This window comes from Chelonoidis abingdonii, chromosome 7 (genome assembly GCF_003597395.2).
Source record: "Chelonoidis abingdonii isolate Lonesome George chromosome 7, CheloAbing_2.0, whole genome shotgun sequence".
In the NCBI taxonomy this organism is placed as follows: Eukaryota; Metazoa; Chordata; order Testudines; family Testudinidae; genus Chelonoidis; species Chelonoidis abingdonii.
Genome location: NC_133775.1, coordinates 16,858,670 through 16,873,969, shown reverse-complemented (window position 1 = coordinate 16,873,969; position 15,300 = coordinate 16,858,670). Strand labels below are relative to the sequence as shown.

At 37.3% G+C, this 15,300-nt stretch overlaps 1 long non-coding RNA gene across 1 annotated transcript in view; it reads left to right on the top strand.

Annotated features, from left to right (window-relative positions):
- LOC142047084 (uncharacterized) overlaps positions 1-7,849 on the top strand; it is a 154,612-nt gene extending 146,763 nt beyond the window's left edge. Inside the window, exon 4 of the long non-coding RNA XR_012656231.1 lies at positions 7,370-7,849. This is a non-coding gene — a long non-coding RNA (uncharacterized LOC142047084). The remainder of the gene's footprint in view (positions 1-7,369) is intronic.
- The last annotated feature ends 7,451 nt before the right edge of the window (positions 7,850-15,300 follow it).

Sequence of the window (15,300 nt, the reverse complement as noted above, 5' to 3'; positions counted from 1 at the left end):
ACTAACATATTTATTTGGGTATAAGCTTTCGTGGTCTAGAACCCACTTCATCAGACGTATGATGAACTATTTACTTTAGTAAAGACTGGGAGTGGTTGGGTCATTACAAAACCTAAACTTAATTTCCCCAATACTAATTTGTCCCTGCTGTTACTCACACCTTCTTGTCAACTGTCTGTAATGGGCCACTCTCTTACCACTTCAAATCTTATTTTTCCTCCCTTGGTATCCTGGTGTTAATTGATTTATCTTGTTAGCTTAATTTGGTAAAGCAACCCCCATCCTTTCATGTATTTATACCTGCTCCTATATTTTTCACTCCATGTATCTGATGAAGTGGGTTCCAGCCCACAAAAGCTTATGCCAAATAAATGTGTTAGTCTCTAAGGTGCCACAAGAACTCCTCGTTGTTTTTTCTCACAAGAGTGATGAGAGACTTAATGAATATTTGTAAATGCTCTGAGATGGTCAGAGGCTAAGCACTATGGAAGTGCATAAGGCCAGTTTCTACTCTCATTTAAACCAGTGTAAATCTGAAGTCAACCGAGTTGCTCCACATGTACACCAGTGAAAATGAGATCAGAATTTGGCCCCTGGCACTGTGATAGTGATTTCTCTCTATCATACTGGAATCTGAAATTCTTAAGTCCCGGCTATCAAAATGTGAGTGTGTGCGCACATGCACATGTAGCAATAATTTATTCAAAAAGTCCTTGGTGAAAGTGTCTGGAAGTAAACTATCTCAGACTAGGTTTAGGATTTGGGGTAATTAAAAGTGCTGAGTGATGCCAAGATGAATGAGCAAAGAGGTTTTCAGCTTTCTAGCCAGCAATGACGGGAAGATAATAAAAAAAAATCATTTTGTCTTCAATAGCTGCTTTCATTTGAGAATCTCAAAGTGCTTTACACATTTTAAATTAAGCTTTCGCAACATCCCTGGGAGGTCCTTGTTGGATGTAGCAGGATCACCATTGAAATGCAGCTACCTCAACGATGGAACACAGTAGTTGCTTAACACGGCACAGCAACTCTACACAATACTTTGGGTCAGGAAGTGAAGAAGACTACTGTATTCAGTTGAAATGCCAGGAAGGCAAGATATAATTAACCAGCTAGAACCTAGTTAGGACATCAGGATTCTGAGTGATGGCTCTTAAAATTCTTGACTGGCTTCCTTTCAGTCACCTGCAAAAGAGCCTGTTCTGAGCAAGGACTTTTTTGTGGAGTTCACCCCTCCCCAACATCATTTGTCATATGGCGATCAATCTTGGTTTACTAAGAAGCTCTGCTTCTGGGAATAGAGCAGCACAGTATGCCTAATGAGGCATTCCATAGTGGTCGGAGAAGAAATGTTTCCTTCTCCAAATCTATGTTAACTTCCCTGCACCGTGGTCTCAGATCACCTGTGGCCCAGCAGCTTTGGAGTTCTTTATTTAAAGTAAATATTTCAAAAGTATATTTAAGCAAAATATTAATAGAAAAAAACTTCTCTTTTTAACTCAGTGCTTTTTAGTAATATGGAATCAATATTAAACTTTGAGAATGAGAAAATAATTGCGAAAATGCTTTGACGTCCTCAGTAACCAGCTGGATTCTTGAAACAAATCTGTATCTTACCAAAACATTTCCTTGCTGCAGGGCTGCCCAGAGGGGGGAGCAAGTGGGGCAATTTGCCCCAGGCCTCAGGCCCCACAGGAATATAGTATTCTATAACATTGCAACTTTTTTTTTTTTATGGAAGGGGCCCCCAAAATTGCTTTGCCCCAGGCCCTATGAAACCTCTGGGTGGCCCTGCCTTGCTGCACATGCATACAAATGTGTTCTTGCAGGGTTGCCCCTGCAGGCCTGGCAATGATCATTGTAGGGGTTTGAGCATGAGTACTTAGCTCTAGGCACTGCACTTTGTTTGAAGAGAATTCCTTGGAGAATTTGGGTGTGGTGTTTTGTTTTGTTTTGATTTTGAAGAAACATATAAAGGTATGGATGGTACAGAGTTATACAAAATAAAACAGGTAGTTTAGGCCAAATTTAGGGTTATACTAACCTTGAAAGTATAAGACCTCTGCTTCACATTTGCTTTACAAATACATTTTAGGCCACATTCTGCATTTAGTTACACCTGTGTTAATAAGGCAGAACTCCTCTGAATTCAATAGCAAATGTACTTGAGTGCAGAATTTGGCTCATTTTCTCCATCTCCTTCTGGGCAAAATAATCTCTACTTTACATTCCAGATGTGGAAGCACTTTGCTAGGGGCTGAATCTTACCATAAATATTTTTGAACCAGACTCCCATTGATTTAAGAAATGTGCATTGATCAATGGCAAACTATGCCCGGATGTATTTTGAGTAGTCCTGTTTTAGCCATTGTCAATGAGGCTACATACAGCCTTCAATTTCTACCCAGCTCCGACAGACAGCCTTAATCCATGTCTGCAATTCCACTTGAGTTTTGAAATAAATATGGGCTGATTGTGTGGATCAAGGGCAGCATGTTTTCCTTTGAAAGCAAAGACATTGTAATTATTGGTAGTAAAAGTCTGCAAAACACGTGGCATCTGTACTATACCACACTCTAACAAATCTCTAGCTGTATTGTTAAGTTTGTGTTTGGCAACTCTCTTGAAAATATATGTTTATATGTAGCAAATGGTTTGAATTCCACTCCATTAGCCAATATATCTGTTTTCTCTCATCTACTGAATTCTTATATCACTCAACTACTTTTCAGTAATCTAGTATTTGGAAATCAGATCTGTGATTTTTATTATGATACGTTTTCATTCACGGCTTTGGGGCATCTGTACAGTGCCTGGCACTATGGGGTCCCAATCTGGTTGGCTTCATTTATTTATTATGTAGGACTAATTCTGCACCAATGAGGTCAAGGAGAGTTTCGCCACTGATTTCAATGGAAGCAGGATCAGGGCCTCAGTGTTTGTGCATGTGTTTGCATATGTGAAGAATTTACATTTTCAAATGAGCTTTGTAATTGCTAGTAGGTTCAAATCCCACAGTCCTTGCTTAGCCAAGACTCCCAGTAAAGCTAAAGGGAGCTTTGCCTTCATAAAGATTTTGGCCAAAGATATTAGTGAACTAAAAAATGTTTTCCCCAGTCTGAGCCACTGATTCACACTTAGAATATTTTATCTCTTTTAAAGGACCTTGTGTAGTTATGAACATTTAGCACTATTCATCTTTAAAGTGAGTTGCCAAACTTTTATCCTCACAACATCTTAAAAAATAAATAAGTGCCCTCAGGAAAATAGATAAGTATGGATCACCTGACGGAGAGAGGTGAAGTGAGTTGCTGACCGCCACAGTGGGAATCATTCAGTGCTAGAATTGAGAGTCAGGGATCTCTGAGTTTTAAATCAGTGCTTACACCAATAAACCTTCCATTCTCCTCTCTGTGCAAATTAAATGATAGTTCATAATATTTTCTGTTTCATTAGAGAGAGATTCAGAATCTTTCATATTCTTATTGAAACAGATCCATCTTTATCAACTAAGCTTTTTAAAAAGATACATTCCTTCCACTTCTATTTTCACCTGTTCTTAGTATCAGTCTGGGTGTCCTGTTGGATGACTCAACCCCACACATCTCAGAAGCAGCCAAAAAGCACCATGTACATCGGTGGTTCCCAACCATTCCTAGTAACTCTTCTAGTTTATCAATCTAAAGTTCTAATTCTGCAGAGATTTAAGCTCATGCTTAATTTTAAGCACGAGTGGTCCCACCGCCTTTGTAAGTAAATCTCTGCAGATCAGAGCCGCAGACCTACTGCTATCAGCCAGTGCCCGTTTCCTCCCATTCAGCTGTTTGCTCTAATCTTCACTGGCATTTGGGATCCCAGTTTAGTATAGTACATAATGTGAAAGGGAGGTGGACAGTGGTAGCACAGAAAGGCATAAGGTCCATCCCAGATTAAATTTAGAGCTACTTTTAGGCAGGGCTGGCTCCAGGCCCCAGCGTGCCAAGCACGTGCTTGGGGCGGCATGCCACGGGGGGTGCTCTGCCGGTTGTCGGGAGTGCGGCAGGCGGCTCTGGTGGACCTCCCGCAGGTGTGCCTGCGGAAGGTCCGCTGGTCCCGGGGCTCTGGTGGAGCATCTGCAGGCACGCCTGTGGGAGGTCCACCGGAGCCGTGGGACCGGCGAGCAGCAGAGTGCCCCCCGTGGTGTGCCACCGGGCTTGGGGTGGCGAAATGGCTAGAGCTGGCCCTGCTTTTAGGTATCCAGCACAAGAGAGAGAGCCTAACCCCCCCCCCCACCACATTATTATTTGCTATTTTCATGTATTACAGTAAACTTGGTAATAGAGGTCCATGATTATCCCTAGAGTAATTCTACTGAAGTCAATGGAGCAGATGGATTAGCCCATAAATTTAAAAAGAAATACTCCCTCTCCATATCCCAGTCTGTTATCAATGGCTCTATGAAGTGTTCTCACCTGGCAAGCTATGAACTGAACCATCACACTTGAGATTCCTGGCGCAGTTGGTAGTACTAGGAATCAGAGTTAAGTCTTCCAGATAAATTGGCTTTTCTCACTTCCCTCCCTTAGGATGTTGCCTGGCTATACCATTACGTTACAGTGAACCTGAATGTTTCTGAGGGGGAAAGGGCTGAATAAGGGTTAATGTGATGCATTCTCCTCTTACCAAAATAACGTCATTCTTTCCTCATGGAAAGTATTTCATTATCTGCCGCTCTGTTGTTTACAAGCTAAAGTTCATTTAATACATCTATATTACATACATTGATATTCTGAAATTGAATGAACTCTCAGATCTAAGGATGAAGATACTTATACAGACATGACGATGTTTTAAGACTACCGGATGTCAATGTTGCACAGATCTATTGACTTAGTGTCACTATCTGCCTCTTTCCCCCATTTTGCTGCTTTTTAACAAAAAAATAAAATTAAAACAAACAGAAGTAATGACACATTGTTGAAATTGTCCTGTTGAGTTTGTAATCCAGTGCAAGTTACTGAGTGCTGATAGTAAAGGAAGTTCAACCAGACAGTTTAATCCTCCAATTTCCTGTCTTCTAATCAGGCACTAACTCCTTTGGCTTTAAATTAGAAACATTCCTGACAATATTCAGGACAGGTGATGGAAAAAGAGAATAGAAAATAAAGGAGAACAAATGCATATACACTAAAGAAGCAGCAGTAGAATAACAAAAAACCAAGAGACTTTTGAGCAGCTGAAGTATATCTAATGGTGCACTGTATAAATGTAAGCAAATTACTATTGTGTAAGTTACATTTGGTAATCATCTGAAAACACTAAAGAGGGAGGCATTTTTTAAAAAACTGTATTTTAAATATATTTCACAGCTGCTGAAGAGTTTATAACTATAAAGAAATTACTTTACAAAACTGTGTACGGAAAATCTTTAGTGCAATATTATTTTGTTTCCATTTTGTTATTTTCATAATGGCATGCCAAGGATAACTATTAATATATGTAAATCTCTTGCTATTTAGTAAATTCTCTGCAGGAGGCTAAAATTAGGAAAGCCAAGTACAACTCAACAGCATGTTAGGGTAGTTAGAATCCATTTAACATATATAACAAGCAGTTATAGGCTTTTACGCTGACAGACATTTTTTCATCTTTGAAGAATGATCAGTTTCCAGATAATAAATGTTTCATTTCATCTCATTAAATATGTTACTGTTTACATTCCCCTCTGTGCTAATACTTTACATTGAGGATTTCACGCATTCTTAATTTACTCATCATTACTAATTTTGATCATTTTTATGCTTTAGCTGCTGCAGAGATTACCTGAACAATTTTAACCACTTGCCCAGAAAATTGACCGAAAGGCACGAAAGAAAAATATTTATCAAGAGCTGCAGAGCAAAGAACCGATGTTTTAAAAACATTTAAATTAGTAAAATGACCGCTTTGAGATGATTCCAGCATATTCATTACATGAACTGGGTTTTTTAAATTGTATTTGTAATATGGTAGCACCTAAAGAAATAAAAGGAGATACTGAAATATGTATTCTTAGTTGTCCATAAAAAACCCCGTCATTAATTCTGGAATATTACTGGAGTTAAAGGATCCATTTTAACTGTCACAATAACAATAGTTTGCATGTTAACTGTTACATGTGCTCCTTTGAAATGGCTTTTTATTTATTAATAAGGCATCTTTCTAGAGAAGTTTGGAAGAGGACAACGGTTTGTGTTTTAAAACAATTTTGATTAAGAAATTCTAGATAATGGATCAAACTTTGCTCTCAGTCACACAGGTGACTAAATCTGGAGCCACTCCATTCATTTCAATGCAGTGACTCTAGATTTACACAGATGTAAACTGAGAGTACGTTTGACTCAATATCTTTACATAGTATAGTGACATACCGTAAACAAGAATGTTCCCCACGTATATAGTATGTTCATTTAAAATTCACAGACAAAGGAACTGTACAGGTGGCTTCCTCATTAAATGGACCAACATCATCGCATACCAACTTGCTAGGATTCGTGCATTCTTGAAAACAAAATGTTTATAAAACAAGTACAGCAATATATATTTGTTACAAACACAAGACTGCAAAAACCAGCAGAACTTTTGTCTGATTAATATTTTATAGTGTCTTTCAGACAGCATCAAGTTTAAATAAAATGTTCCATTATCATTTTTCCAGTAAGTTCATTTACACAATTTTTTCCAACTCCTGATATTTTACATGTTGTTTAAGAGATTTGAAAAGGGGTGGGGGTCGAAATCAAAAGAAATTCTGTAAACTTTTGTGAACATTTTCAACCAGCGATGTCACAACACAGTAAAGCTACATTAATATCTATTTCTGGATGTGCATGATTAAAGCATGAGAGAAGTGGATCAGATTTCAAAAGATTTCTTAAACTGCTGTGACAAATGTAATTATTCTTAAATATACCCATGCTATAAACCTTACTTAAAGTACTTTGAAACATTTATAACTCAGGTTAAAACAAAAACTTTACATTTTTTGTTTTACTAGGACAAAAGATACATTTCATTAGCCAGTCCTTCTGCTGGCTACAGAGAACACACTAGCTGCAGTGTAGAAAAGTGTATTTTTTAGAGATGCATTAATATAGCCTTATTTATGACAGAAGATAATGTCAGCATCAGAACTCCATATGATAAAGCCTCTATTTCTTTTTAAAAATGCAGGCTGCTTTACCCGAAGATAAAAATCTATTCATTTTTACTAATCATCCAATCAACCAATCACCATTATCTCCAGCTATATAGCTATAAACATAATGTAGACTGGAGTGAAAGAGCCTGAGGTTGAGAGACAGATTACTACACCCAGCTTTTAATAAAGCATTTTCTTTCATTATAACAGGTCCTTTCATCAGAAGGACACAGAACCTTTAAAGTTGGTCATAATAGTTCAATACAGTAGATGACTGTGGCTTAAAAACTCGTTCAGAACCTGCTCCAGAAAGAAAACAAACTCACTCATTTGACACACAAATTGTTTTCAAGTCATTAAAAAGCAAAATTGCATATCCCAGGGCTGGCAGCTGAGTCCGTATGGATGGAAGGGGTATTCACTCATCTCTTTGTATGCTGGCAGTACCCAAACTGAAGTTTAGCACTATGCAGCAGAGATTGTTGTGCAGCCAGAAGATGCATGAGGTAATTTTAAAAGCTTTATTTGCCTTTAGAACATTAAAATCTGCTTTGTATCTTACTTTTGATTAAACAATTGTAGCAACTCTGAGAAGGTTTTGGAGTAAAAATAACTAATACATGTATATTTTAGATTATACTAGACATTATAGACTCAGACGGAATACCAAAACTGTTATTCTTCCATCAATAATTGAAATCTTATCTTAAAATTATTTGTAACTAACATATCTATTGTACAAGTTCTTGAATTATTCATTTCAGTTAAAATAAAGTATCTTTCATGTAGCCCAACTTCTTTTTAAACAGACTGTTTTATGGGGTTCTTTGGTTTTTTTCCTTGTTTGTTCATTTAGAAAATAAATGGTGCGTCTTGTTCACGTTTAAGAAGAATTTTCTGCAATGTTTAATCTAAACAACAGCATGTGTGGATTTAAAAAACTGTTTATTTTTAGTTAAGTGCATTACTAAATGTTTTGAGCATTTTTACATATTATATTCACAGCAGTAAAACATCTGTGAAATAATTGTGAATGAAAAGGACTTTCCAGGATACTTTCCAAAGGAAGATAATAGTTGTCTAACTGAATTTGAAGATACTTATGAAAAAATAAACAATGACACCCCCATCATCAAAGCAGGTGATAAACAATAAAATAGGAGTGCTAATAAAATAGACAAGTGAATTAGAATAAGCTTAAATTACAGTGTGACATCAAGTATCTAGTTAAAATATGCAGTTTACAACTTTGCTTCGAAAATGATAGCTGAGAATCAATAGGGTTATTTACTGGAGTTTTACAAGCTAAAAGAAGTCAAATGAATAGTCAACAGTTACTGAGCATGCAAATATTTCATTCTTTCCTCCCCTCTCCCTCCCATTTTCTCTGGCAGAAAGTCTAATTGGAAAATCAGTAGTATAAGTAAAGTGGTTATTCTTCCACTATTATAATTAACCAAAAGCTTCATGTAACGTTTCACTGGCAAGCACTGGTAAACCTCTAATGGATGGTTAAGAAATTAAACCTTAAAACAAAACACTAAAAACACAAAAACAAAACAACCCCCCCAAAAGCCCAAACACCTTTAAACACAAGCCACATGATACACACAATGGCCACCACCAAGGAGCAGAATAAAAACCTTCCGTATCTCACTTTTAAAAGTCTTTCAAGTCCTCAGAGGTCTTAAACTTTCCAAATGATATCAAAAGTGGTACAGGGAGGTGAGGGGGAGGGAAAACCCCCTACTTGTTTCAGCGTATCATACAATGAAACTGATCATGCCTTGTTTTGTAATTCCACTCGCCAGTCCTTTTTTAACTGATATCTATGTGAAATGAGCTGAGGTTCACGGTCCAGTTAGGAACGGATAATACATTCATTGTCCTGGCAGCGAACTTTTTCTCTCACTGGAAGAATTCACGCTTGCCTCAAGAATAATAATTACAGAAAACTAAAAATGCACTGCTAACCAATTAATCCCTAACGGACAACACGCTAACGAGGGCAGTAATGATTTGAGGACTCTCTTCATCACAACAGGACTTGCATCTTCTGCTACAATGGACTATTGTGCATCCTCCTAACTCACTATACCTCTTATAGATTCAAGATGTCAAAGGTTGTCTGGCCCGACTGACCATGACATGCTAGTTAACTCATTCTGCGGAGCTCACTGGAACTTTATTAAAACTTTAATTGTGCCCAAATGCAGCTCAAGCCAGATTATGTGGGATCTGTAACACATGGCTCAGGATCATAACAGAATGGTAACCTGTTCTAACGTAAACAAACGGGGGGAAAAGTTAGATTGGGGTCTCAGATGAAAGGCAACGCTTTGCAAAACACACTTCTCTCACACGTGATGATTTTACACTGTGACATAAATGTACCATCCCAGAGTTTTACTGTAATCGGGTTGTTCTGTAATGTATTGAACTTTCCCCCTCCCCTCTACAGAAAATATTGCATGGCAAAAATACACATACACATACATGCCATATTTGAAAAGCAGCAGATAAAAGTAAAACAAAGCTGAAAGCCTGAGGGAGCTGCCTGAGACAAGTTACTCTGCACCAGGCTTTTTCAAACTACTTCTGCATGTACTTTTAAAAAAGAAAATTGAATAAGCTTCCCTGTGGAAACTGTAGTTCACATTAACGGTCTCTTGTTACAGAAAGGAAAGCATACAAGTGGGACAAGAGTGAGGCTGCTCCACAGAAGAGTGTGAAAAAAATCAAATGTTAATTTGATAAATGTGAGGTCTGGGACATTTTGTCAAAGAGGGAGGGAAAGCAGAAAAGGGAGGAAAAAAAAAAAAGCAGCCCTGCTGCCAACTCACCATCCACCAAGTTCTGGCCGAGATGTCGTAGCAGAGCTGCCATTTGATGGAGCCGTCGGAGGTTTTCCCTGCCATTATGCTGTCAGCAAGCTTCATCTGATGCTAACTCACGGGAGATAAGACACCTAATTGAGAAAACATTTGCACTGGCATGTTGGGCAACATGTAGCCCGGTCCATACCATATGGAATCATGGGTAAAAAAAAAATCTCCTTGACAATGAACCAATCTCTCACAGACCCAGTGGCAAGGTGAAGTAGAGATGAAAAGTCATCTGCTCCTAGAACTGTCCTCTCCGCTTTCTCCCTCCCCCTCTTTTTTTAAAATAAGAACCCACTGCTCAATATCAAAGAGAGGCGGTCAAAATTAGGGTTTCATCACTCATAATTTTGTTCTACAAGGTTTTCCCTTTTTTCTCCCCCCTTCGCCTTTTTAAGAAGAATAAAGAGATTTAATAGGACAAAGGCAGGTAGTGGACTGCGGAGGGAGATCGCCACAGGCTATTAGCCTAAAATTTCTGCATGACAGATGGAACTGCTTAGAGACTATCATGCAATGTTTTGGCTTTTTTTTTTTTTTTTTAAAAAAAGAGAGTTTCAGTCTCATTCAGTATCTGTTTATCGCAGCTACTTTTCCCATGAACATGACTGGGAGGGGGAAGTGAGGGAACAACCTACTGAATGTTTTCAATTTCTTTTTTCTTGCTGATTTTTTAAATAGTTATGGACATAATCATTTTAGTAACAAAAAGCAAAACAAACGTATAGGCTGCCTAAGTATATTTACCCCCAGTGATTGATAGAGCTCTCCAAAGGAATCAAATACGGTCTTTCATTGTTTTTTTAAAAAGGGAATGATTTGGCTCCTTCTTTATTTTCAGATACTAGAGAATGTTGTTTAAATGAATGACTTTCCATATGCAGATCAGATGGTTAAAGGACTACCCAAGAGCTAATCAACCAATTATTTTTTCAACACAGTTTTTCCAGCTTTCATTCTTTAAACTGGTTTTAATGTAACATTTTATAATATCGTTTGGTAACAACCATAGCAGTCATGTATGTTTGTTTCTCTCTACTGCAAAACTTCTCTATGCATCAGTGTTCTCATTAACACATAACTTTTACTCTAGGAAACAATACCCTAACATGGAAAAAGGACATCACAAAACAACAGTTTTGAAAAGTTATGAAATGCTGACAATAAACAATATCCTCCTTTCTTGGAAAATAAAATAAAAGATAATCATAGAATTGAGATATGGATGAGGTAAATTATCTCAGTGCATTGTGAAACCAGGAAATAAATTTTCACTTTTATGATGATAGAATATTAAATAGGCACCGAATGGTTTACATTTAAATCAGACCATTTTATAATATCAGGAGACAGATGTACAATATATAACCACCATCGTATAATAATAGGGCACTGCAATCTGTATAGTAGTTTTTTCCCTAAAGTGTTCCAAGAGTGAATTTGTGAACTTGCAGACGATTGCCAGTGCTGTTTCGAACCTCTGTTAAACTATAAGTGATAAAGTCATTCAAAGACAGCTGTACAAGTCTTTTCACTATTTAGACACAAGGGGAAAAATGTATTAAGAATCTCCAATCTAGATTAAATATCCATTTTAGTTTAGATCAAAATGAAAGAGTTTGCGGGCACATAATTTTTCAGATTGTTCTGCATGCTATAATGATGGTTTAACTATTTGGCTACAGCAAATTACACGTCCAGATTATATAGTTTACAAAATAGTTATTCACTATGGTATAGAATTTCTTTCATTCAGTTTGAACTCTACCTTGAGATTTTTGTGATTTGAGAGATGACAAATGATTTAAGGTAACCCTGAACTGCTCTATTACAACAAGGACTATTCTTTATTTTCTCTCTTCATGATGCCAACCGTAACAATATGTTTGGACAGAATTAAAAATATATAAATATGTTATCTGTACAGCATCCCAATGTGCTTCACCAGTCCGGACTGCAGGTATAGTATCAACTCTATTTACAGGAAAAGGTCTAACTAGCATGGGAAGTATTAAGTTGTAGTCAGAGTCCAGGAAGAAAATGGACACTCTGCCAGGAACTGTCCCTGAACTGGCCAGCCAAAACATTTATTGTGCTGTGTTACTTCAGCTTTGTTAATGCTACTCCTCATTGCTTAGTGGAAGCATTCTCTCAAAATAATCATGCAAAATATAAAATAAAACAATTAAACAACCGTCAACCTTTGAACCAATGTCAGATTCAATTTCATTCTGCCTTCTCTTCTACGTCTCTCAAATCCAACAACCTACCCACCCTTCTTATTACTAATTTATTATTACAAAGCCAGACTTGCTTTGTGTCTTTCCATTAAAAAATTCTGACAAAATTTATATTCCTGCCTATGTCATTTTGTGTGTCCTGATGTGGTTCTACATCAGTTGACAATGTTTGCCCATATTCCTACAGTAACCACTGCTTCGGTCTTCCTAGGCCTAAAAAAGACTTTTACTTAAAATATTAAATAGAAATACATCAAATAAACAGTCATTTAAAAAAAAAGGATACAGATTTCAGTTTATGAATGACAGAAGCATGAAATCATTTTCTTCCTGACGGTACAGTAGTTTTGAAAGACATGATAATTGTTGTTGGATAGTAGAGTTTTAAATCCCAAACAATTAAGTGCAGTTAACTTCGCTATTTAAAAAAAAAATGAGGACGGCAGTGGTGGATCTACTAATCTAGAGCAATTACTCCTTTTGTAAGTGGGCTGTTAATATTAAAACAAGATTAAATACATGTTAAATATTGCAATTATTGTGGAAAATAAAGTTATTTGGTGAGCATAATGGGGAGCAAATCAAGCATTTAACATGATCCAGGAAATGTTACTCCAAACAATTGCATTTGTTTTATGCCATTTTTCCCTTTGATTGCTGGCAGATGCTGTTTTGGAAACCAACATCTAAATAGTTTCCCTTCAATCAGAAAAAAAGCCACACAGAAGAAAATGGCTACATGTTTTGAATTTAACTCTTGTCAATAACATTCTGCACAGCGTTGCATATGAATGGTATAAGGACAAAATGATGCCTTCAGAACAACAATAAACCACAAAGAGGTTTGTTACTAACCTAGATTTGTTCTGCAGGGAGAAAAACTAAGTGCTGTACATACATTTGTAGGGGCACAGTGGCAAAATAAAGGTGCTGGTGATTCATGACTGATATTTCACGGTAGCAATTGACTAGATATTTGTATCTGTGGGCTACAGAACTACTGATTTGTTTTCTAACAACTTCAGGCCTCAAGCAATGGATTGAGGTACTTGCCAACCACTTTCTGGCTTCCTACTAGAGATGTAGCCAACTACCCAAAGATAATTTGCTTAATTGTTGAGCAGAGGTACCTGCCACAGCACAAACAGCATGAGTATTTCTGGTGTATCTTCTACACTCTCCAGTGCATTCTGATGAGGTTCTCCCTACTATCAAGAGCACAAAACCAGGAAAGAATGCTAAAACAGGCTAGCAAAGTACATTGATTGAGATGAATATCTCAAGCTGGTATATATCCTGTTGGAAATTGACTGCATGAGAACATTAGAAATTTTACTACGTTGAGCAGTTTCTCCTAACATTGGTTTCTAATATCCCCACTGGTAAAAGCAGCTAGGTAGTATCATTCCAGATGCATGCAGCTCCCAGTAATAGATACTTACTTCAATGTATATACTAGATTATCTACTTATTTTATACGGTCTCTATTGCCCATTAACCCTTTCTTTATTTTCTCATATCTCCTTAGCTGCAATTAGTTGGAAGCTTTAATTCTTAACAGAGTGCAATAGCATCATTTTAAAGCTGCTCCTAATTTTGGAACTATTTGCCCAGCATCATCTTAAGTTAGATGTGCTATGAAAAGGATTTCTTAATCTTTAACAATGACAATTAGTTGATTTTTGGATAACCTCTGAACTCATGCAAAGTTGCTGACAACAAGTGTATGTTCTAGCTTTTGGAAATCCTACAATCCTGGCTTCAGTCAACAGGCTCTGCTGTAGCTAAACGCATAAACATGGAGTGATGCAGCATGGGGCCACCGTTTCTGCAACTACATGGATCCACTGGCCAAAATGAGTGCAACAGTTGAAGACCCTGCTGGAGACTTCAGGATGCTGTAAAACTGCCTAAGGGCAGCTCATTTGTACCCTCTCTCAGGGATGAGGGAGAGGATTCTTCCCCAGATACTGACGGGTCTCTTTTTACTCTGAGTGTCTGATCCTTTACCTGTAATTTTACTCAGTGCATATGACCGGTTAGCTGTAATTCTTCCTCTCCATCAGCACTCATTATCATCCTGTCACCCAGATTTTCCTCCTGCCAAATCCTCAAATGGAGTCATAATCCTCTGTTTCTGACATAATCTGTTCTTATGGAGACCAGATTGATGTCAGAGATGCAGCATTACGACTTCACATCAGTATCAAGTAGGAGGAGAGAGAGAAAAGGGAGGGAAAACCTTGTTTCAACATTTTAATATATTAAAATAACCCCCCCCCAATGCATTAAGAAGTGTAAGCAGATTTATCGTTCACGCTGACATAACTGAACATCTTCTGTAATTCTAAGGCCCCAATTCAGCAAAGCACTTAAGCACATACTTAAAGTTAAGAACATGTTAAAAGGTCCATTGTAGCACTTGCTTTAGTGTTTTGCTGAATCAGGGCTCAAATCACAGCCAATTAAATTACTGGAAAAGTGCTAATTACAATGCCATAGGATCCAATCCTACAAACACGTACTATCAGGCATGATGCTTTCTATTGTGAGTAGCCTCACTACGGTCAATGGGACTACTTGATGTAGGAGGAAAGACAGAAAATATAAAAGCGTAAAAAATTAAGACATTTTCCCCAACATGCAAACAAAGTTATTCCAGGCTAAAAACACAGTATTTAGGTAATGAAAACAGAGAATATTCTAAATACTCACACCAGTTTTACTCTCACCTTTCTATGGATTTTTTCCTCCTAACATGAAATACCATAAAAATCTACAAACCTATATTTCTGTGTTGTAATTCTTTGGGGAGGAATTACAAGCCCCATATTTCATTTGTCTTGTGAAATATTTATTTTGCTTGTGATGTTAGAGGACATCCAAAAGACTTCTGCTTCTCTTCTGTAACCCTAGCAAAGGATTCAATCCACTGCATAACCCTCATAAGGAGATTCATAACTTGTACGAGAGGAGCTTAAGAAAACTAAAAGGTTAATATATTCTAACTAGATGTCGG